The sequence below is a fragment of the Corvus cornix genome, chromosome 5 (assembly GCF_000738735.6).
Source record: "Corvus cornix cornix isolate S_Up_H32 chromosome 5, ASM73873v5, whole genome shotgun sequence".
NCBI classification, from domain to species: domain Eukaryota; kingdom Metazoa; phylum Chordata; class Aves; order Passeriformes; family Corvidae; genus Corvus; species Corvus cornix.
The window spans coordinates 54872583-54895450 of NC_046335.1; the positions used below are offsets into that span (position 1 = coordinate 54872583).

The following is a 22868-nucleotide window of genomic DNA, read 5'->3' on the forward strand; positions in this document are numbered from 1 at the left end:
CTGAGATGTCCTGAAATATTTCTATCTACAAAGCTTTTGTAATCAGTCTCACTCTATTGATACTCAGAAAACCTAGCCATTTCTTCCCCTACTACAGTATCTTCCAGCAACCCTGGATCTTCCACCCTATTCTTACATTCTTCATGTCATATAAACTGACAAAATAAGTTTGTGCATTCCCATAACTCAACTCAGTGAGCAATCCTAGACATACTAGAAACAAACCTCCCCAGAAGCGTCCTGACAACTCAAGAAACTGCACAACCAAGTCTGCAAGCTGAGTGACACTTCCAAGCACAGATCAATTAGCCATGAAGGCTGAGCAAAAAAATCATGTTTCCAATCAGTGGGGTCCCAGAGCAGCACTCTGGCAGAGGCAGCTGGAAAGAAACACCTACATACCATCTTTTCATGTGTATATCTTGGAAAAAAGGCTTACTTAGCAGCAGTGAGGAGAGCTGAGGCCTTTCAAGTTCATTAACAGCATTTTTTAAACAATGAAGGATATTTCAGAGCAGGTGAGGTGGGTGACAACGCAGTTTCAAGAGTAAGTTGGGATGTTTTTAAAGGGAGTTTATGAGATGTGATGAATGCTGCAGCAGAGAGGTGGATTCTGTGATCCAATGAGTCACTTCCAGTCTCACATTCCTGTTCTGCAGGCAGAGATTGGGAAAGCATAGAGAAAATAACAGTAGCAACTTACAGCAAGACCACAGCTGTTCACTGCCTTGGTCAGAATCAAACTTAAATACAAAATAAAAGAAACCTGCTTTTCAGGTTACCCTGGCAGATAAAAAGGGAAAACTGGTTGGCTAAAATCACACAATATAAAATGGGACATAGGCTCACCAAGTCTGCTGGTGGTTACATTAAGTAAAACTCATAACTGAATAAAAAAATAAAATTGTCTCTACCTGCTCTCATCAAACCTGATGTGGAAAAGCCAACAGTATAAAGTGATTATTCTGCCATACTTGCTTACTTCCTGCTTAATTGCTTTTGCTTTTTCCTAGGCAAATACATCAATAGATAGAATACTTTTAAGAAAGGAAAAAACCAGTATCAATGAAAGCACACTGGTGTTGCAGAGGAGACTTCTATTTAAACAACACATCCCTCTATATCCATTGAAGTGAAGCAACAGAAGGATTACACAGACTCTGCCACCAGAGCATTATTTTATCTCAGTGAAAGGGGAAAGGGAAAAAGGAGAGTATTTACAAATGAACATACTGTTCTTAGAACCCTGAAGGAACACTTCCCAAGGTCTATCTAACAAATACTCCCTGGGAGGGACAGAAATCTCTGCATGCCAGTGAGGGAGCTTGCACAATGGGGTTTCAGTCTCACCTGCCCCCATCAATCCTGTCTGGTACAGCCAGTAGGATAAAATGCAAAAAGGAGGAATGCAAATTTCTTCAGTCCCGGTGCTCAGACAACAAGGAAAAGGTTCTTATCAGCCAGTATCCAAAATAACTCAAGGTCAGATTTCCTGGAACCTGGCTGCAGAGGGTACACATTTGAGTGTACAACCCTCTGCCATTCTCATATCTCCTGGTTCTCTCCAGGCTCCTGATTTACGTCTCCCACCTGCTGGGTAATCATACACCCCAGCAGTAAGATTTGTCTCATGGATTGCTGTTTTCAACATCAGGATTGTTGAAGTTCCAAATCTCAGGTGACTATTCCAGTTGCCTGGGACAGAATTGTGCAGTCTTGCTTGGCAGGTGTTTTGAAAGGATTTTGCATCTCATCCTTTCAGCAGTCGGGTGAAAAATTTCTTGAGCATCTGGGATGACATGTATTTGGGGTTTTACACTTAGTCAAAAAGATATTTATCCAACAGATGGAAACATGACAAACTAGTCTCTAAAGTAAGCATGTCTTCTGAAAATCTCATGCCTGAGTCAGTATCTGTAGCTGGCAGGAGACTGTTACAATTTCAAAAGTGTCATTGCACACAAGCGAGAAAATGTCAGAATCAATCCTCCCTCTTCTTTATATAAAAAATCTGTTGATAGCCTAGGAAACATATGAGTAATCTGAGTAATTGAGAAAAATCTAATACATTAGAGGAGTTATTTATACACAGGATGAGTCAAAATTACATTTGTTTTATGTACTGTAATACATTAATCCAAGCTTTGAAAAATCCTCAATAGGGCCTGATCTACAACTAAAATCTTTTGCCATTCTAGAAAGGTTGGCTAAAAGGATGACCAAAAAAAAAAAAAAATCACAGCCCTGCTTAGTAGTTTTATGCAGTAATTCACTCCTAAAGACATAAATGTATTTAAGGAAAGGAAATTGCTTTTGAGTTTATTTTATTGAGCTGTAGAGGCAAAAGAATTATCTGTTCAAGTTGCTTTTATGTAAGTGGGAATTGTCAACAGCAGCACAGAAAACTTCGGCAGGAAACAAACTAAACACTGGGCCTAATCTAAACAACACATTTAACACTGGTCATCTTTGATATTTACTTCCAGATCTGAACTTTGCAGGCAGAGTATTTACCTAACTAGTAAGAGGTGGTACAGCTGTGTTTGTATTAGCAGGCACAAATATTGCCTTGATTTCCTTTACTTCCATCACATATTGTGCCATCAGAGTTACGGAGAACTGAAAAACGTTCGGGCACATAGACATAACAAACTCTTTCCCAGTAAAAAACTAGTGACCCTAGCATTTTGATTGCACAACTTATCACAAGCCACAGGAAAAAGAAGATGTGATATTTCATGCTGAAGAGCCCTTTGTCAACAATTATTCACTAAGGCAAAGTTCAGGAAAAATTGCTTTCTACTTCCTCACTGATAACATTTATGAAAATTATCAATTAGATCTTAAGAGTATCTTTAAAGCTTTTGTTCTGCTTCAAGGGACTTCACAGATTATCTGTACATAAAATACTAAGCAAATCAGAAAGAATAATCTCTGTGAATTACCAGAAATTACTTGTCTTTACTCTTTGCACTTACTCAAGCACTAATAGTTTTTCCCCAGGAAACTCTCTGAGTTCTACTGGTCTTCTCGGTGAATAATTTTTGTAAAGCTGAGTATTTTTGCAGTCAGATTTCAGTACATAATGTTATACTTTCTTCCTTGCTGCTTTCTCAAAAAAAAGGTGCTTTCAACCTGCATAGTGCACTTACTCATTGCTCATAAATTGGCACATCACAGAGAATTGTTATTCTTCTCCTCCATTTGTATCCAAAATTTGAAAGTAACCTCTGATTCACCATCAGACACACTGAGGAGCTCTCACAGGTGTCATGTACCTCAGCAGAACTAATTCACCATCTTTACAGGGCTGCTGATAGATGTTTCAGCCTTAAATGTATATTGACAGCTACCATTTTTCAAAAGACTTCAGAAGAAACACACTTCTAAGCTTCATTTCAATCAATAATAATGACCAAAGATTACACTGGCAAAAATGCTGTGTAGTTATTTGTTCTCCTAGGTCTCAAATCAGCCAGCATTAAAATTCCTGACCCTCTCTGTTGCAGGTATCTTGTGAAAGGTTGGAGGAGAGAAATAGAATTTTGGTATTTTTCAGTGAGGTTTTTTTTTAACCATAGTTGCTCAGCTGCTGAATACATATAAACATGCAGAAAGGTCCAGAAAATAAGATTGAAGAGTTGAAGAGAATACAAAAACCTGCAGGGAATCAATTAGTTCTTACATATGCCATTGCCTTTTTTCCAAAAAAAAAGGCCAGACCCTGAGGCACCAAGTAGCACTTACTATTCAAGCAATGGTTAGAATTACTTAGGCCCTAAATATTATTAAAAAGTAGATGTTCACAATAAGGTATCAAACCTCAAAAGATCAGGGGCTGGAGAGTTTTTGAACGTGTTACACTACAGCATACTCTTTCTTCCCAAATAAGAGACTGAGATGCTCATAGACACCCAGCAGAATTTAAAAACATCTCCAACTCAAATAAATTAAACACTGCTCACCACATGAACTTAGAACCAGCAGTACGAGGAATGGAGTTTCCAGCTCCAGGGCTTCTGCTGAGCTCTGAAAACATATTGGTTCTCTTAACAAACTCTCTCAATGTTATGGCTCCTAGCCCCATGCTAACTCTGCTGCCAGCCTTTTATAATCTGCAATCACAGGTTGCCAAAACCTGCTTTACTCTGGCAAGACTCCCACTGGCCACCACACGTGCTGATGTAGTGCTGAAGGAAGTATCACATGTGGAACAACAACATAAAGTGGTTCAGAAAGGGGGAAAGAAAGTTTGGGTTAAAAGAATGCTTACTTTACATGTATTTTTTAAAATACAGCTTTTCAGTTATGGATTGACTTCTTTTATGAAAGGCCAACAATATTAAGGTGTAAATCTACATAAATGCTGCAGCTCTCATGATAAGGCTTGTAAAAGCTTTGGCACAAATTTCTACATGGCTCATTACCTCTGCTCACCTGACCACTTACCTATTTTAAGTAAAGTCTATGTAAAAAGTGCCATGGCCTCTGGCTTTGTATTTTCACCTTGGTGTTACATACTTACATTACCGGTTTCCACTGAGAGCCATACCAAACACAAGTGCAATACAGCATTGTGCAGACAGTTGTTTAAACAGAGTTTGAATACTAAGATGTAGAGTTGGATTTCATCCTGCTTTGTAGTCCATTTTTAGACTACCTCATGAAAATGAATGCATTCATCGCTTAGAGCAAGTCCTGCTTCATCTGAATGAAGCAGCAGAATCAGCCTCCTCATCTCGTCTTTCCTCACGGGCTTCCGTGCTACAACTCCTGTAAACAATCACAGTCTCAGAAGACAAGCCTTGGCAAGAAAGCCGTAATTCTACTACTTTCACAATTATATAACCTTCTTCAGTTCCACCATTATTACAGGACTATCATATGTCTCTGTATTCACTGCTGCATTGTTTTACAGTACTGACTCAGAAGAATAAAGGCAGCAATAGTATTGTCCGCAACTAATGCTATGGAATTAAGTGCTGTACTGGATTTCATGCAAGGTCTTCAGTTTATCAGTTTTCATTTTATGAAGAACAGAAATATTTGAAATCACGGAATCTCTCTCAGTTGTATCTCTAGAAAAAGGTAAATAGTGAAGGCTTTGAAACAGTAAAATCACATATATGGACGACACATTTCTGTCCATGAACCCTCTATGTTAGTTATGAAACAGAATGTCATCACTTATCAGGTGAGTCCTTTGTTATTAACAAGTAGCTTCTCTTGTGAACACCTTTATGTTCTATCATGTTTCCCTCTCTCTCAACCTAGTCCAGAGAATATATACTGGAATATTTTTTTAAGCATCGGTGAATATAGAGGGAATTTGTTTTCAAAGGGCAGAAGGTACTAATTCCCTACAGTCTGGCAGAACATGTTTACTTTTCAAACCATCCAATCAATGGATACATCTTCATAAATCTGTACGTTCACATCCGGAATATGCTTTTAAAGGGAATCTCCTGTTCATTCGCTCTTACCTTATTTTGTTTCACCCAGCACAAGTCAGAGAGTACAACCAGACACTTCCAAAAGACACAAAGCTGAAAGATGCACTCTACAGACTCTGTAGAGCATCTCCTGTGCCCCAGCTATTACTGGACTTTCAGTTCACAGGAGCAAACTGGAGCTAGTTCAAAGCACATTCCCTACTTTCCACCCACTCACATGCAGTGTGGACATCAGGTTCTTGGCACCAGAGGCAAACTGGCTCTAACTGCACGGCACCACTTGCAAATGTAGACATGGACAATATTAACTCAAGGTGGTGGGTAGGCTGGAGCCAAATTTTGCACGGCAGGATGTATTTCCTTCTTGCATCTCAGCTTTCCTCTTACTAAAACTTCCTTTGATTAAATCATTTCAAAAATAGATCTTTTTGTTTGCCTAGGAGGAATGGAGCAAGTTAGATTCACCTATGTCAGGAAGTTCAGGATGGAAAGTTGAAGTTGTAGCAACCACAGCACGTTATCTGCATGTACAAAGATGAATGTACTGAATGTGTGGGCTACGTAGTCCCTTTTATCATGTTTAGAGTCTGCTATCATGCTTATCCTGTGAATCCAGCACATCTTCCCTGAAGTCTGAAAGCCTCTGTATTTATTTCAGCCTGTTTTGTGGCAAGCAACTTCATGTCTCCACTGAAGCACTTAAAAAAATGCAGATTTGGAAATCACAGCTAAATCAGTGAGTGAGAACTAGGAATATAATAGATTTTAAAAATGCATTTATTTAGTCTGGATATGAACTCACGACTGAAATAGGTTTTGCTATTTTTGAAGCACTATTGTAGAAAGGCTGTGGAGGGTGGATGAACTAGCTCTCTTGGAAGATCTGTTTTTTGAAAATAACCTGATTTTTCTGTCCAAAAAATGAAAAATAAATGTACTGAATAGAATAGTTCAGTTGGAAGGGACCTACAATGATCATCTAGTCCAATTGCCTGACCACGCAGATACAAGTTTTTATAATCAAGAGATTTAGTGATGTATGTTAAGAAAGTTGTCCTAGAAGAAACCAAAACCTACAGTATTTCTTTCAGCAAAAACAAGCTAACTTCATGAAAATATAGGATTTTGTTAAAGGCATAAAATAAAAAAAAATTAACATTGCAGGTACTATTTCTAATTACTTAATAACTTACTATTTTCATGCTTCCATCTGTAACATCTTAAAGAATTAGATACTTTGCAACAAAAATCTCACAAGTAAACAAAAGGACTGGCTAGAATCAGTAAAAGAAAACAACTAGTGTATAAGTATAATACCATATTATATCAAGAATAATATTTATAGTAGATACAGCTTGGTCAGACGTAGCGTTGAGGACATGGTTTAGTAACTTAGTGGTGAACACTGTGGTGATGCTGGGACTTGGGGATCTTTTGGAGGTCTTTCCCAACCATAATGATTCAAGTTGTAACTGAGCAAACAATACCAAACATAATAGCTTCATTTTGTGGATACTGGACAGCTTAGTAGATTCCTAATGGGAGGATGTGCAAGCTTCTCTTTAACCTGAAAGCTATTTGGTGGCTTACAGGGAATATTCCTGCGCTGTTTGTCTGATTTACATCAGAGATGTAGATCACTGCAACCTGCACTGCCTGTCACCTTTGCAGTTAAAAGAGAGGCTAATTGTTTAATCTAAGAGCGAGATACCATTTCCTCTTTAGAAGTGCTCTCTTCACTTTAAATTGGCAGAAAGGAAGGGAGAAAGTTATTCTATTTCCATTTGTTATGTGTCCTCTGCTGCACAGTCTGCTTTTTTGTGCACCTGATGTAAGCTGAGCACAGGCTGCCACGTGAGCCAGCCTCAGCAACCAGTGCCACCAGTATGCCCAGTGCCTGCTGGGCCCCAGCAGCACTGCTTCTCTCAGGAACAGTGACCAAGTCTCTCACAGCACAAACACCTGTGTTTATCCATACTTCAGCAGGGCTTCAGCATCTGCCTTCCCATCTCCTACATCCTTGGCACCGCCAAAACACAAAGTATGGGGCAGAGCTACAGCTTTCCTCCATTCCCTCAACTGTACTTGCCAGATTGCCTCAGTCCCTAAATACAGCAAGTGAGGCTGAGGAGGCGAGAAAAGCAGTGGTGCCACGTGGGAACCATAAATAATAGCAGTGCTATGACAGCAAAGCAGAAAAGAGAGTTTAAACCCTCCCTTCACCTGAAGCCCCACTCCATGGGATCACCCACAGCATGCGATCATTTCTATTTTTAAATGCAGTATTTTCTAACATGAGTCAGTTACCAATCTATTTCTGATCTGAACAGGAAGGACAGCGGAACATCCTTAATCACAGCTGAACCAAAATTAGAACAGAAAAATGGATCAGTTCAGCTCCTTTATTTATACTAACCAACTTTAGGTGTACCCATATGAGAATATATACACATAAACTCCTTTTGCAGATCCTCAGTAGATGATCAGAAGCTGGTTTAAAGAGAAATTAAAAATGCAGAATTGGGTATTGGAAGGAGCCTGTTCCCTCCAAGGCTTTTACTTGGAAAGCTGTGATTCAGCCAGCCAAGTCACCATCTAAGAGGTGGTGACAGCAGCGTGTCTAAGCAATGCCTGCAAGAGTCACCTCTCGGTCGCTCTTTGATCAGCACTTGTCAGGCCACAGCCAAAACACCCTTGACTGGAATTCTGTGTCCAGTCTTGGCACTCAGCATAGGAGAGAGAAAGAACACAACAAGGCCCTGAACCTCAGGGACTAACCATGCCTGGAGCAGGACTGTGAACTAGGTGACATCCACACGCTCCTTCTGACCTTAATTCTACACTCCTGAGACTCCCACACCACACATATGTTAAAAACACGTCATGAACTGGTTAAAAACCAATCTAAAATAGTTTAAAAAAAAGAGGTCATGCCAATGTGTGACATCAGAAGTCGTCTTCTCCATGGCAGAACAGTGATACTCTAGCAACAAAAATAATGTTGAAGAAAATAAGAAAAAAATTCTTAGTAACAAGACAGTGATGTTACAGAGAGCATATTGTTAGAAGATCACCAAAATACACTGGACGGCACTGGAAATGCAATCAAGCACCAAGATGGCAAATAAGAGTTCAATAAATTATTAAATGTATAAGCTTTGTAAAAACTGCAGAAAGACTGCTGTCACTGCAATCTGCTGAAGCCCTGCTGCTGGTTTTCACATAAGTGCTCTATCTCGTAATTCCTTTGGAAAACTTGCAAACAGAGAATCACAGTAACCAAAATCTTACAGAGGCATTAATTAAATTAAGGAAATATCCTGATGTAAAAAAATTGGAGTGATTAATATGTAAACCCCTATATTTTTAGTCATCCAAAAGAAAGAAGTAACTTTCAGGACAAAGGCTGCCCTTAAAGCTAGTTGCATGTGAGGGAAACGTGCCTAAAAAGGGGGAGGGGAGAATCTGTGCCTTTTTCCAAGCTGTTTTGACTATTAACAACTCAGTTTCAAGATAAATTCAATATGGGTAAGATACGCAGCATGTTTACCTTTGACGTTTACAGCTGCACTTAGGTAATTTTACAGATGTATGTATAGATAAACAGAGGGTCAGGCATGGAAACAGCAAACTGCTTCATATAGAGATGGAGATTTGTCATTTAGTTGCCTAGCAATAAGATCTGACTCCTGGAAGCTAAAAAATACTGATTAGAAAACAGAATTATTTAATGTATCAAATGCATCACACAGAAAGGAACATAAGGCGGTTGAAGAAAGGAAAATGTTAGGCCAGAAAAAACAAGTTCTATTCAGTGAAATCTATCCAGAAAATAGATGATACTAAGAAACTGCAATATTTACATTAAAGAAAGCCTCAGTCTGTTCATTCTGTCAGTACTTTCCACCATTATTCCTTTAGCAGAAAGTCTAATTCCATCTCGGCTAATGGATCTGACTTTTGAATTGCTGTGTTTAACTTTGTCCAGCCTCCTCAGTAGTGTTTCAAAGCAGAAGACAGAGAGAGAGATCTTTTTAAAAATTGAATGAACATGATGGCATTTCTCTTCCTGGAAAACACAGCATTGTACTAATGGAAAGTTTGCTGACATTTTCTACAGTGGTGGAGAGGCAAAAGTCCACATTTGCATTTTACTTTTTACAAAGAGCTTTAAAACTGCACTGATGCCTTTTAGCACATTTGTAAGGTCTCTCTCAGTTCTTTCAGTGTTACAAAAGTTTTTCTTTCAGTACTTCAGCAGTAGAACAGGAAGATCACAAGCCAAGGATGTGTAGCCTACCACAAGTCCAGCACAGATCAGGAGTACCCACATCTTGGATCAGTACTAGTATTGGTCTTTCCCCCTTATAGTCTAAATTTAAATAGATAGTCTACAAGAAAACTGGGGAAACATGCTTATAATGCTGGATAGTATTCCAGCATTATAAGCAGCATGGGCTTGTAATGCACTACTCAGGCATTATTTAAACTTGAAAAAAGAACATGACTCCTCTTTCTGCTATTTCCAACCTTTCTTTAAAATGTTCTCCTTTAACAAGCCTTTAAAACAGTACCTCCCAAATCTGTTCCTGCTGGAGCTGTCACTTAACAGTATTCCATCTGCTTGGGACAGAAAGTCATAAAATTTCTCTCATGTCCTGTTACATCAGCATAAATCTAGAGTAACTCCCCAGACTTCCTGTGTGACGCACTTGCTCGGGGCTTGCCTCCACAAGGAAGTAAACATAAAGGAAAACTCGCCTCAACAGAGCCCAGTACCAACCCTGGCTCACTCCTGGTAGAAACATTCTTACCAGACAGAAAAGAAAAGCAACTTTTCCCACTCTGGATATGGGTTTAACTACTTCGAACAAGGACAATCCTAGTAAAATCCAAAGGTGTAATCACATTCCATAATGAAGTGCTTTATAAAAATGAAGTTCCAGGATCAGAAGCAGCATGTCTTCCATCCAGTCAAAAATATCCTGCTTCTTGAACTTTCCCTAATTCAGTTTAGAGGTACTCTTAGATACTGGACACAGCTTTGCATTTTGGCATGAAAATACCTTTCACTGTCTATAACATACATTTTTACAGAATGGTCCATAACCTGGTACTTAAAAAGCACTCATTTTTCCATGAAGACAATGACTTTATTTCTTAATCTTCCTTTCCCAGTTGCAAAGACTATCACACAGACTAATTAACTACATCTTAATTTGGTCTTGTACTGTGTCTCCTTTGTCCTTGTTACAGCAGTGTTAACACCCCTAAATGTGACATAAGTTATATTTACTACATGAAAGGTTGTATTAAGATGGCAATTTACATTAATGTTTTTTTTCTGTGTTGGTCAGACACTATAACGATAGGAACTACACATATATCTAGAAAAGCAAAAGCAGACAAAAATGAGGGACACATAAGTGAAGATTTTGATGTGTGAATCATGGTAAGTTTTTCAACCAGGCCTAATTTACTGAGATGCAAATCCATTGGTAGTTTCATTACAGTATTCTCTGTATAATAATAATAATAATAATAATAATAATAATAATTGACAGACTTCTAATAATTTAATCACGTATGTGACCATCACCTACATGCTTAAAAAGCTAAGAAACAATAGTATTTATTTGCACACATTCCTTAGAAGGCACTTGCTGTTTACAAAGACCTGTCAAGAAAGAACAGACAGTCTGGGATGAAAAGCCTTGCTTCTAAGCTTTCCCACACAGATGTACATCCCAGAATAATCTGGCACTAGGGAAAGTCCATGTGGTCAACAGAAAAATCATCATCTCACAGAGAAAAACTGTAGAGGGAGTAGGGACACAGAGTTGTCTTTGATCTCTTGTTGATTCTCACAAGTTTTGTACACATTCTGTGCTATAAACACTGATTTCAGTGAGTTTCTGAAAAAGAACAAACTGGACAGAAACCTCAAAGGTGGAAGTAATTAATTTTCTCATTTGGAGCCATGTGGTCATCTTTTCATCTATTCTGATATCCTAAGTACAGAATCCAACTTTTACTTTTTTTTCCTATGTCATAAGAAGTAATAGCTTGAGCTATTAATTTCAATTATATGCACTGTAATTTGAACTCTGCTCTTCACTCCATTTTTTTTTGTTTTGATCTCTTTTGACAAGTCACGAGAAAAGTAATATACGAGGTTTGAACTCTTAATTCATTGTGAAAGTAGTATACCATCTACCCTACTTTGTATTTCCATGTCTTAAACAATATTCAAAGATCTGCTGTCAATTACATAGCAAAGATCATACCTAATTTGCAAGATGAATTGAAAGGAACTGGTATTTATGAATGTATGAACCAAAATACTTCATGTTCTCAACCAAGATTCAGTAATCCTGGTTGTTTATGGATACTCCAGTGTGGAGAATAAGAAAAGGAGATGCTCTGGTATTTATATATTCTGTATGAAGTGTGACTACTCTTTATCTTTTTATCTAAATTATAACCAGCAAATAGCCAAGAAACTGTCTTATCAAATAAATTCCATAATAAATTATAGATTACACATATATGTAGCCCAAAACATGTTTTATTTCGGCCTAATAGCAAAGGTTATCAAGCAAAATGCACCATAAATTCTCACAGTATTGCAAGCAAGGCAGTATTGCCACTCCTTCTTCAATTGGACATCAGTTTGGTGTGTACTGCTTTAGGTAGTCTTATCCTCTTCCTTTTTTACCACCCAAACTATAAACCTTGCTTTCACTGACTACTTCTAAAATTCCTTTCAAAAATTAGTAACTATAAGACCTGCACAAATCCTGCAACTCAATAACGACAGAAAAAAAGACATTTTGGTGCAAGAGCATTTTGTATAGTTTTATCTACAGGTTTGTCCTACTGTATCTACTCCTTTACTAAGTAACCATACTTAGAATTGCAGTAAATCATGTGTTGTACTCTCTCACTGAAAGCAGGAAATATCCATCCCACTCTCTGTGTTTGTTGTCCTGTAACACAAGATGTTGTCCTCTGAATTCTCCCTCTCAAAAAACACACCCCAAAAGCAAGATTCAATATTACAGTAGTCTGACCATAATTTTTTAGATTACAGTTAATTCAAGCAGTTAGCTGTAATAGGTTGTAAGACCACACAGAGGAGCCGGCATCACGTGAGGCCAGATCACTGGCTGACATCAAAAGCGGCCAACGTCGTTCTCAGTTCTCTTTCTTCAGGCAGCCCCATTTGCATTAGTAGTGATTTCCTTTCAAAAGCACAATGGCAGCAGGTCTTAGAGGGGACAACAGAAGTGACAAGTTTGCATCTTGTAGAAGATCAAATGGTTTGAAACATCAGTGCCAACCCTTTTCAGGTCAGGTCTAACAAGCCTGAGAAGTGAAACTTCTGACATCAGTTTTGTTTGTTTACTTTCCAGTAAAGTTTCTAGCTGCAAATCCCTCTTTTGAATCCTGAGGTTCACTGATTCTGACGTCTTGCTGCCCTAGAGTATAAACGCTGAAGTGTTTTGTTGGGTTTTTTTTGTTTTTATTTTTCCTTGCTAGTTGGCTAACCCCCCAAAAAACAATTAATGTCTCTCAGTAATATTTACAGAGATTTTCACATTTGTAAACATAAATACCATGGTGATGTTCTGCATTTTCTTAAAGAAGCCCGATGACTTCTTTTAGATTCTTTCTACTTAAATCATGCAAATCAATGAAGTAACAGCTGAAATAATAATTGACTGAACAAATTTTCCATACCAACTAGGATGTGTTTTCTGTTGAATTATTCTTGGTCTTGATACAGACTTGTGACACGTGAAACCCTCCTGTCCTGCAAAGATTTGTGGAAAGGTACCACTATCAGAGTGGAAGAAGCCATTAATGAATTTAATATATCAGCGACACAAATATCAGCTGTCCAAATTCTGTGTCTTATCCAGAATTTCTGCAGATCTGGGAAGTCACTGACGTGCATATTGATTACAATTTCTTTTAAAAGACTTTTTGTTCTCATTTCTGTTGAGAAGTGACAACAATCTCCAGCAAGTAGAGAGTTAGATTTCCTCTTCCACTGGCACTGAACTAGATAAGATTACACTCAAAGGTTTAGAGGGTCTAGGAAACTTTGATAAGAAGAGAGAAGGGACCTCAGAAGCATCCAAAATGTAGCTGCTAGAAGGTAAAATACCTGCCCAGGTGTGCTGGGGTTTTTGCCTGTATTCTATCTGATGTTTCTGTAGCAGTTATGATACAATTTGGGCAGGATGAAGCTTGTAACAGATAAAATCTGTTTTCCATAACTTGGCTTCTACTGCTTTGCAACTTTTGTGAACACAATACAGAAAGAACTGTTAGAAGGGAGCACTCTGCACCCAGAGTTCACTCCAGTCAATGAACTTGGAGTGTGACTGTTCCTGGCACCTTTCTTGGCCCTGCCTGTTCACGCTGTGCTGCTGCTCACAGTTCACAGTGCAAAGCAATTGTCAGTCCCTTTTTAAGTCTGCTCTTCTTAAAGAAAGGATCTTTCCTGTGAGTGACCCTCTTGACAATGCATCATCTGTAGATACAGTTGTGTGTTACACAGGGACAGTATAATGTTGGTTGGTCACAGGATAGATAATCTCCTTCCATTGTACAATCTAGCTTTGTATGAGTTCTTCCTCAGCCTGTCAGCTGGTGTGACTACACCTGTTGCTACCAAACTTCATGAAAAGTGGAACTGAGAAACACAGCCTAGAGTACTGAAAAAGGATGAGAGTTTCACAAAGATTCAGAATGTAGCTATTGTTTTACTCCACTTTAAGGGCAGCTTTAGTCCTTATTTACCTATATGAGGTTAACTGCTCTGCTTAAGTCCTCTGTTGTTTCTGTGTAGGAATACACAGGAAGTTATCTTGATCGTCTTTTTAAATGACCAATTTAAACTGCTTTATTTCTAACTGGACATTCTTACTGCTCAAAATTAATTTGGTTTAACTGTTTTTGTAATTTATTTAGAAAGTACTTTAATATTTTAATTTAAGACTCCTGGCTGAAAGTATCCAAGTTCTAATTTCAATTAATCCATGAACTCTCTGTGGTTGGACTCATCTTCCAGAGTGTTCTCCTGCTGACACATCCTCATCCTTTTTCTGTTTGTTACACTGCTATCATGGTTCTATATCTGTTTTACTGAAGGACATAATGTGAGTATATTTACCATATGGTTGCTGGGAGCAAGATGAATGGGGAGCTGACTAAGAATGTATTTATTACTTAAGAAAATCAGAGCCAAGGAAGAGAAGGACAAGCGTAAAGAACTCCAGAAAGCTTTCACCAAGGTAACTGAGGATGGAAATACCCATTGGCAAGAACAGTTTTAAAACATCATTTGTGTATGTTTTGGCTTCTCTGGGTACTTTAACCCCTTACAGGAGTGAGAATATGAGCTTGGCTGAGGTTTTCTAGTGCAGCTTCTAACTTCCAAAGGCGGACAAACCAAACTGTCTCTTTTAATCAGAGCAAGCTTTAAATTGAAATTGCTGACTCCTCTTTTTCTTAAGCTTTTCTACCAGTTATTTAGGAAACAACCACAGTAAACGTGTTATCTACTAATGGAACCAGATGAAAATCAGGACTTGAAGCCAGCACCCTATAGCTGTGCTCTCAGCTAACTCTCTGAGAGCTACTGCATTCAATAAATGAGTCAATAAATTATACAAGATGGATAAAATGCTGAGTTAAATTAATCCCTGATAAAACTGACCTTAAGTCAGTGGTTAAGTCTTTTAGTGTCTGTTTAGGGCCTAAACAGAGTTCCATTGCTAAAAACACAATATTAGGAGTTTGTAGAAGGAATTAAAGCTTTTGATTAGCTCAAGAGTGGGGTTTATGTCTCCTCAGTACTTCAATTCCAGAAGGCTCAGCTCTCGCAGTATCTGAAAAATGCTTAACCCAGAAATTACCTGTAGAACTTACCCTGTATAACCTTTTGTCAATTCAAACCAATATTGTCTCAGTCTAGGGACCCAGCTATTCACATGTGAAACAAACGTGTCTGTGGGCAGAGGAGTTAACTCAGATTCATGGCATGTGGGACTTCTGCTTCAGACACACAGCATGTAAATGCTAAGACTGAAAGCCTCACAAAATTAGTATCATTTCAGTAAATCCTTTATGTTAACCAGAATAACTACCTAGGATGAAATTATGCTTATTTATATTGTTTCCACTTTAAAAAAAAACCCCAACAACAACCACAACCCAGCAAAACCCAAAGCAAACAAACACCCTAAATTTAAACAAATGAAAAGAAAAAAAACCAGAGACAAACCCATTTCCTTTTTACCAAGGAAATCCGGGAAAAGAACACTCCAGCTTCTTCTGCTGCTAATTCTTCTGCTTACAGGTATTTTACAATAAGCACACATACAGCTGAACTCCCCCATAACCCGATATTCACCTTGCAACCCTTCCTGAGATCACCCCCCAACCAGAATACAGTGATTCCCACAGCTCCATGTGAGGCTGCAAAGCCATACCAGCTCAGAAACTTGCAAAAGAACTAGGTTTTCAGAATCTTTTCAGACCTTCCATTTTTACTCAAAATTTCACAAGAGCGAACCCAGAGAAATGGGATCATGCTATTCAAATACATCTCTGAAGTCTTTTTTACCTTTTGTTAATGATTATCCATCCATTCCCTGTTCATTAAACTTGTGAAGCTGGCTAACAGGAAATAATTCTGTGGTGCTGAAATGGCTTGTATTGCCTCAGAGAATGAATTCTTTTCAATCCACAGAACACATTAAACATTTTCATAGAATCGTAGAGTACTTTGGGTTGGAAGGGACCTTTAAAGCTCACCTAGTCCAACCCCCCTGCAATGAGCAGGGACATCTTCAACTAAACCAGGTTGCTCAGGGCCTTGTCCAACCTGACCTTGAGTGTTTCCAGGGATGGGGTATCCACCACCTCTCTGGGCAACCTGTGCCATTGTTTCACTACCCACATCATAAAGAAATTCTTCCTTATACCCAGCCTGAATCTACCCTCTTTTAGTTTAAAACCATTGTTCCTTATCCTATTGCTACAGGCCCTATTAAAAAGTCTGTCCCCATCTTTCTTCAAAGCGCCCTTCAAGCCACATTAAGCCCTCCCTGAAGTCTTCTCCAGGATGAACAACCTCAACTCTCTCAGCCTGTTCTCATTGGAGAGGTGCTCCATCCCTCTGATCATTTTTGTGGCCCTCCTCTGGACAACTGAATTTTTCCTGTATGACACAAAATCATGCCACATGAAGCCAGAAGTACCTACTGGTTAATAAAAGCTATTTTCAAAGTCAGATCCAACCTTCTTTTATTTTTAAAACATCTAACAGTCTTGCAATGTTTGTCCTGATTTACGTCATGTTCTAGTAGTGGCTTTGGTTCTCCCATCTCTCTTCCCAAAATGCCTCCTTTATGCAATTTCTTTAAAAACAAGAGAGATTTCACCAAAATAGGGAAAAAATTACAGCTGCACTCGAGCAGCTGCACTTGCTTTAAATGGATTAGGGACTAAAGAATGACAATATAAAATTAATCTACAGAAAAGCAAAACAATTTTAACATACCCTAAGTAGGCTGGATTTAATAAAGGGAACCATAGATCAAACAATGGAAATGCTGTTTATTGTAATCTAATGGTTTAACGTTCTTGAACATATCTAAAAATACAGGTTTGTACTAACATGCTTATATGTACAAGTAATCATCTTTTTTTAATTAAAGAAAGGTTTTCAACTTTTCAAATGGGTAACAAGGGAAAGCAGAAGAACTTCACTGCCTTCCAAACGTTAATTTGGATTTGTAACTATTTGCCTGATTTTCCTGGGTTTTTGCTTCCTCCTAAGGACTGAAAAGGCAAAGCAGCTTTTCCTCGTCCTTTTTCTAGTTCAAGTGGATCTTTGATCCCTAAATAACAGAAAATGTGGTCTTACAGAAACCTAACAGAGAAAGAATGCTCCCTTTTTTTCATTAATAGAAATTATATTAATGGCAAACCACTGATAACTATTATGCCTGAGTATTACCTTAAATTGCAAGTAGCCATGCTGTGTTTCTGCCCATGGCAAAGTAAGGCAAACAGCAAGGAGTAGTTCCCTATATCCAGCAAAAGCCCTTTGCTACAAGTAGATAAATGCATATGAACGTTCTGTGGTGAACTCCTTCTGTTCCTTCATCCACAAACCGTGACACAGCATCTTCTATACTGAAAAAGATAATACAAAATTAGTTTGGTAAGATCATGTGCAGCATTTCAATAATAGCAATTTCCCATCCATGCTTCTGAGCTCATCAATAATACATATTTTTTAAGGAGTAGTGCAATGCGGCTATAGGGCATTCTGATGATCTTCCAACTCAACTAACTGTACTGTGTGTTCAGCTGCAGTGCGTGTTTCTGAATATGATAAGTATTCCATATAGAAGATGATTGCCACAAAACCACTTAAGCAGGCAGATTACAATGGAATCGAGCCAATACGTCCTAAAACTGGTACAAGGATTATTACTTCTTAAACACCATACAATTAAACCACAGGACTCACTAAAACATGCTACTGGAGGGCCTAAAAGCTGTCAAAATTAGACATGAACAGAGCAAATCAGAATTCTAACAACTACAAAAATTACAAATTATGGATGTGCTTTAAGGTAACTCAGACATGAGCTGGCAGTGGTTAGGAGAAAGAAAAGCTCTTCTCCTGGCAAATAATGAAAATTATAAATTGGAAATCTTTCCTACTTTATTGTAAAGCTGGTGCTAACCAATGCCAGAAACAGAACATTGCAGCACAGCACACTCACTCTGCTGAGCTAAGGACCATGAACAAATCTGTCATTTTAGAAGACTAGAGAACGTGAAAATTTTGCAGCTTATATATTTCACTGAACTTGACCTGATGAGCAGACAGTCACTGCTGGGTTTATTTTTTGGTTGGTTTGTTGTCCTAAACCATTCTGGGAATACACATGCAATCTTCCTCTTTGCAAGTTATGATGATTATGCATTAGTACAATTATATCGGCTAAAAATATCCCCTGTTCTAAATAGGCCTGTGAAAGCAAAGCAAGCTGTGCTGCTATGGGCACTGCCTCGCTTCCCTCACGGCATGTACAAACATTCCCTGCTGAAATCTCACTATCTCTGACACTTGACTATTCCAGGCAGTTTTCACTGGCTAACTCTCAAGTCACACCCCAAGTATCTTTCCAGACTTCTGAGGGAGAACCACCGTAAGAGTCCTGTGCAATTGTAACTGCCAGACATATTGTTACACTTGAGAAATCCAGCAAGTCTTCTGAGTCTTAAATTGGGAATCAGGAGGTGGATTTTTTATATATATATTTTTTAGTATGTCTGGTTCTGAGCAGCAGGAATCCAGCTGGTGAGTTAAGGTATTGGATGCAGCATTTCAGAAGACAACAGAATGAAAGCAAAATAATTTATTAGATAGAAGACTCAGTGAAATCTACTGCAAACCATTTTCCAAAGAAAGGGAAAAGAGAAGGGACCTCCCAGGTGGTTAAAAGTCCACCACTGTCTAGAAGGGTTGGAATGTTCTTGCCTCAGCAAGTATTGTTAAATCAGTGTCACTCAAAGTCACCTCTACAGATATTCAGAATTTTAATACCAATACTCTGCAAATTAAAATCCTGTAGAGAACAACCACAAAGCCTTCTGCAATACTTTGACACCATCCACACTATATTGTACAATTTAGGCACATACCAAATATATTATTAGTACATTTCTCCAAGAGACAATGCAAACAATTCCTGTAAAAGCGAATCTGCACAGTATGAATAGGTTCACTGTTAAGAACATTCTGCTTTAGTAGAAGTGCCAAAAAAAATGTTTAAACATATAAGTATATTTTTCAGTTTTGGTTTGGGTTTTGCTTTTTTTTCTTCTTTCCCCAGGCCTTTTATCCTACAGTACAGCTCTCCTTGAGACAGGCTTCTATCACAGGAAAAACTAAATGAGTACATTTCACATTTGGTTAAATGTGTGCGCCAGCTCCTTCATTCATTGGGTGGGTCAGGATGGCTTTGGAGAAAAATAAGGCTCCCCTGAAAAGGCACAGGCTGAAAAACTGTTTGGAAAATAAGAAGGTGCAGGAGGTGATTACGTTGGAGAAATTAACATGGAATAAACTAGGGTGTGAATTGCCAATGAATTACTTACTCTGCAGTTATTACTCTCTACATGGATGCTTCGGCTCACAGTATCTGCATGTCCACATTGCATTAACGGGGCGCTCTGAATAAAGCCAGCCCAGCCAGCCCCACGGCCAGCAGGGGATGAGGTGCAGGATGCACCGGGGTGGGGTGGTGCAGCGCCACACTGCCCCAGCCACTCTGTCACCAGCACTCTCTGGAACCCCCACCCAGCAGGACCCAGCTTTGGAATCACTGCAAGGCAGCCTATTACACTGGGTAAGTCGTGGTGATTCCAGCGTGGAAACAGTAAGGGAAAGCACCCTGTCCTGAAAGCTCCTTTTGCTCATTTTGTGGGCTGTTTTCATAGGAGCCTGTCCGGGTTCTGAGCTCTCCCGTATGTGCAGCAAGGGGCATCTCTCTTCCTCTCAGCCAGATGCTGCATCTGTGCAGCAACTCCTGCTCCTGTGCCACACTGCCTGCAAGGCAGAGGGTTCCTCAGGACACTTGACAGACATCTCTTCTCCAAATAACCAGTGGCAGTGCACTCAGACTGGAATTACGTATTGATTCTGCAAGTTCAGACTCGCAGAAACAAATCCAGAACTACCACTATGCCAATTGGAAACCACCTGATTTGAATTAAAGCATCACTGGTGTCCAGCACAAGTGGAAGAGAGAAAGGGGCAAAATACAAAGCGGGTGTAGAATTTGGACAAATCACAAAGGGGACTGATGGATGCAAGGTGGTGCTGCAACTGGGAGCCATAAAATTACTTTTTGGTTTTTTGGTGGTTTTTTTGTTTGTTTCTTTTTTTGTTTGTTTGTTGTGTTTGGGGGAGGTTGTGGGGGTTTTTTGTTGGTAAAGTCAAGACGGGAAGAAGTACTTTAGGTAAATTTGTTACTGAATAATCAAACAAACAATTGGGCTACTACCTTCTCAGACATGAATAATGGTGTCTTCCACGCCAAGAAGCGAAGGAATTTAAGGAGAAGGTGAGGTGTATAAAATAGAAGGCATTTCACAATCTTTTTTGTCCTCTGCATTACGGTTCACTGCCTTCATCAATTGTACTTGTGCAGCAGGTCTCTGAGGCTGACAAAGTGTGGCACATGTGAAGGGATGCTATGAGCAGCCAAGCACAGAAACTTCCTTGGTTCCCACCTGCTAAAGTCAGTGTGAGCTATGGAACACCATATATCCTGCTGAATTCTTCAGCATTCAGTCCTAAAAAAACAACCACAGCTTTAAGAAAACATTGCTATTCTCTTACTGACCAAATGTGGGGGGATTTTCTGTTGTTATGGTAATAAGTAGTTTGTAGTATGCTTTAAAATAAACAATGAAAGGTGACACTTCCTCACTATGTACCTACTATGTTTAGCAGGTTTCCCAACCTGTCATCTTCCCTTCCTGCCCCTTCCCCCCCAATACATATAAATTCTTAATTTTCATTTACAGTTTAACAGTATTGGAATGCTTATGCTGGAAACACTGAATGAGAATATTCTGCCATCCAATGCAAAGCAAAATCCCTGCTTTCACTCACATTTTTAAGATTTGCAAGTAATTTTTATTGCTTTTTACTCTGAAAATGTTCAATAATATTAATCGGTTTTAACATAGTTTTAAATCTTGTTGACTTTGCTGTTTCCTCTGTGCCCATTGTCACCTCCTTTCAAGCTGGATTCCATGGATTTCAATGGAGTTCTGCACAGTTCTGTTATTGCAGATTTACTCATGAGGTCCAAGCTCTTGCAGTAGTGTGGTTATCGTTACGTGTGGGAAGGTGTCATTATATAAAAGTTCTGGTATGACAGGTACTTATCACAGTTGTGTCACCTTTGTTCAACAAGCATGCGCTCAAAACTTACTTTCAGGTAGTTTGTTTGTATGAGATTTTCCATAACACAATCCAGTGAGTAAACTGTGCTTAATGCTTACAGGTATGAGAGGAGGAAACCTACCTTGAACAAGCTTCATCCCACATACAATGCAACGTAACTCCTACATGACAGCCCCCTTTCGGCCTTACATAACCCTTGGGACATAGTGGCACGCTGTGTTGAAAGCATTAGGAATGAGGCTGGCTTTGGGAAACTGGAAGTTCTGCAGGATCATGTGTTTGGACTTGCCATCTGCACAGTTCAGGAGTTACTACATGGATCACTTTCTCCCAGTCATCTGCACCGTGAGTCACACAAACTGAAAGCGGAAGGCGGATGTGTGAACAAAGCAGATGTGGGTGTTTGTGGGACTTCTCCTCACCTTTCCAGTGCCCTTGTTTTCTGACCTGCCCCATCCAGGGCAACTACGTTTGGACCTTGGGAGGCCAGGGGGGCAGCCACTTCAGCCACCACCGGGGATGGAGACCAGGCTGTTAAAGGATAAAACCCTTCATGGGTGAGTCTCTGGAAGTCTCCATGACTCAAACTTCCACCTACAGCGGAAAGCCTGGCCATCTTTGTTTTGTTTAACTGAGCAGGAGCAGGAACACCCCACAAGCTGAGTGCTTACCATGGTAAACATAAATGTCTCTCCCGAGCCCTGGTTGTCCGAGAAGTGCCTGCAGCCCCGGACAGGCCGGTTCACGGCCAAAAGCACATGCAGAGAAATAGTTTCCAAAACCCAAAAGCAAACCTGAAACTGGATCCGTCCACACAGGCTCCTGGAGCTGAGATGGCAATACCTCCTCCTCCGGGTCTGATTGCAAGCCCAGGGCTACCGTTTGCTGTCGCCTCATTTTTTCACCTCAACCAAATCCGAAATGTGGTCTGACAGAGGGGGCTTAAATAAATCTATTAAATAAATTTTTTAAACCCCAAATGAACAAAAATCTTACGAACATCTATATTACCATATATATATATTAAACTATCCTTCTGTGAACGTGCCTGAAGCTCGCACGGCAGACCCCCGGCACTGGAGCTCTGGGAAGGCTGCAGCTCGGCAGCGAACGGCGCGGGGACGCGGCGGCCGACCGGCCGCCATGAAGCGGCTGCGCCACTTGCGCAGGCCCCGATACCCTGCGCGGCGGCACCAGAGGCCACCAGCGTAGCGGCGTTCGTGAATACCGGTGCTGCACTGCGGCGGCAGCACGGCGCAACCAAACCGCCTCCCTCCACCGCCCACCCCGGTTCTGGCACCGCCCCTTTCCTCGGCTGTGATTGGCAGGGCGGGTGGAGCGCTCGGCAGCGATTGGTGGGTGCCGGCGGGAGGTGGGGTAGGTTGCGTGAAGGGTGATAA

At 39.8% G+C, this 22868-nt stretch overlaps 1 long non-coding RNA gene across 5 annotated transcripts in view; it reads right to left on the reverse strand.

Moving 5' to 3' along the window:
• The window catches only part of LOC104684622, a 65026-nt gene extending 42333 nt beyond the window's left edge, over window positions 1–22693 (reverse strand). For 3 of the 5 annotated variants that reach the window (XR_005602001.1, XR_005602000.1, XR_005601999.1), the window contains exons 1-3: window positions 22480–22693; window positions 22263–22396; window positions 17491–17669 (exon numbers count right to left, since the gene is read on the reverse strand). This is a non-coding gene — a long non-coding RNA (uncharacterized LOC104684622). Of the gene's footprint in view, window positions 1–17067; window positions 17670–22262; window positions 22397–22479 lie in introns of those variants that run through there. The other 2 variants (XR_005602002.1, XR_005601998.1) reach the window with 2 other exon arrangements.
• Window positions 22694–22868: the final 175 nt, after the last annotated feature.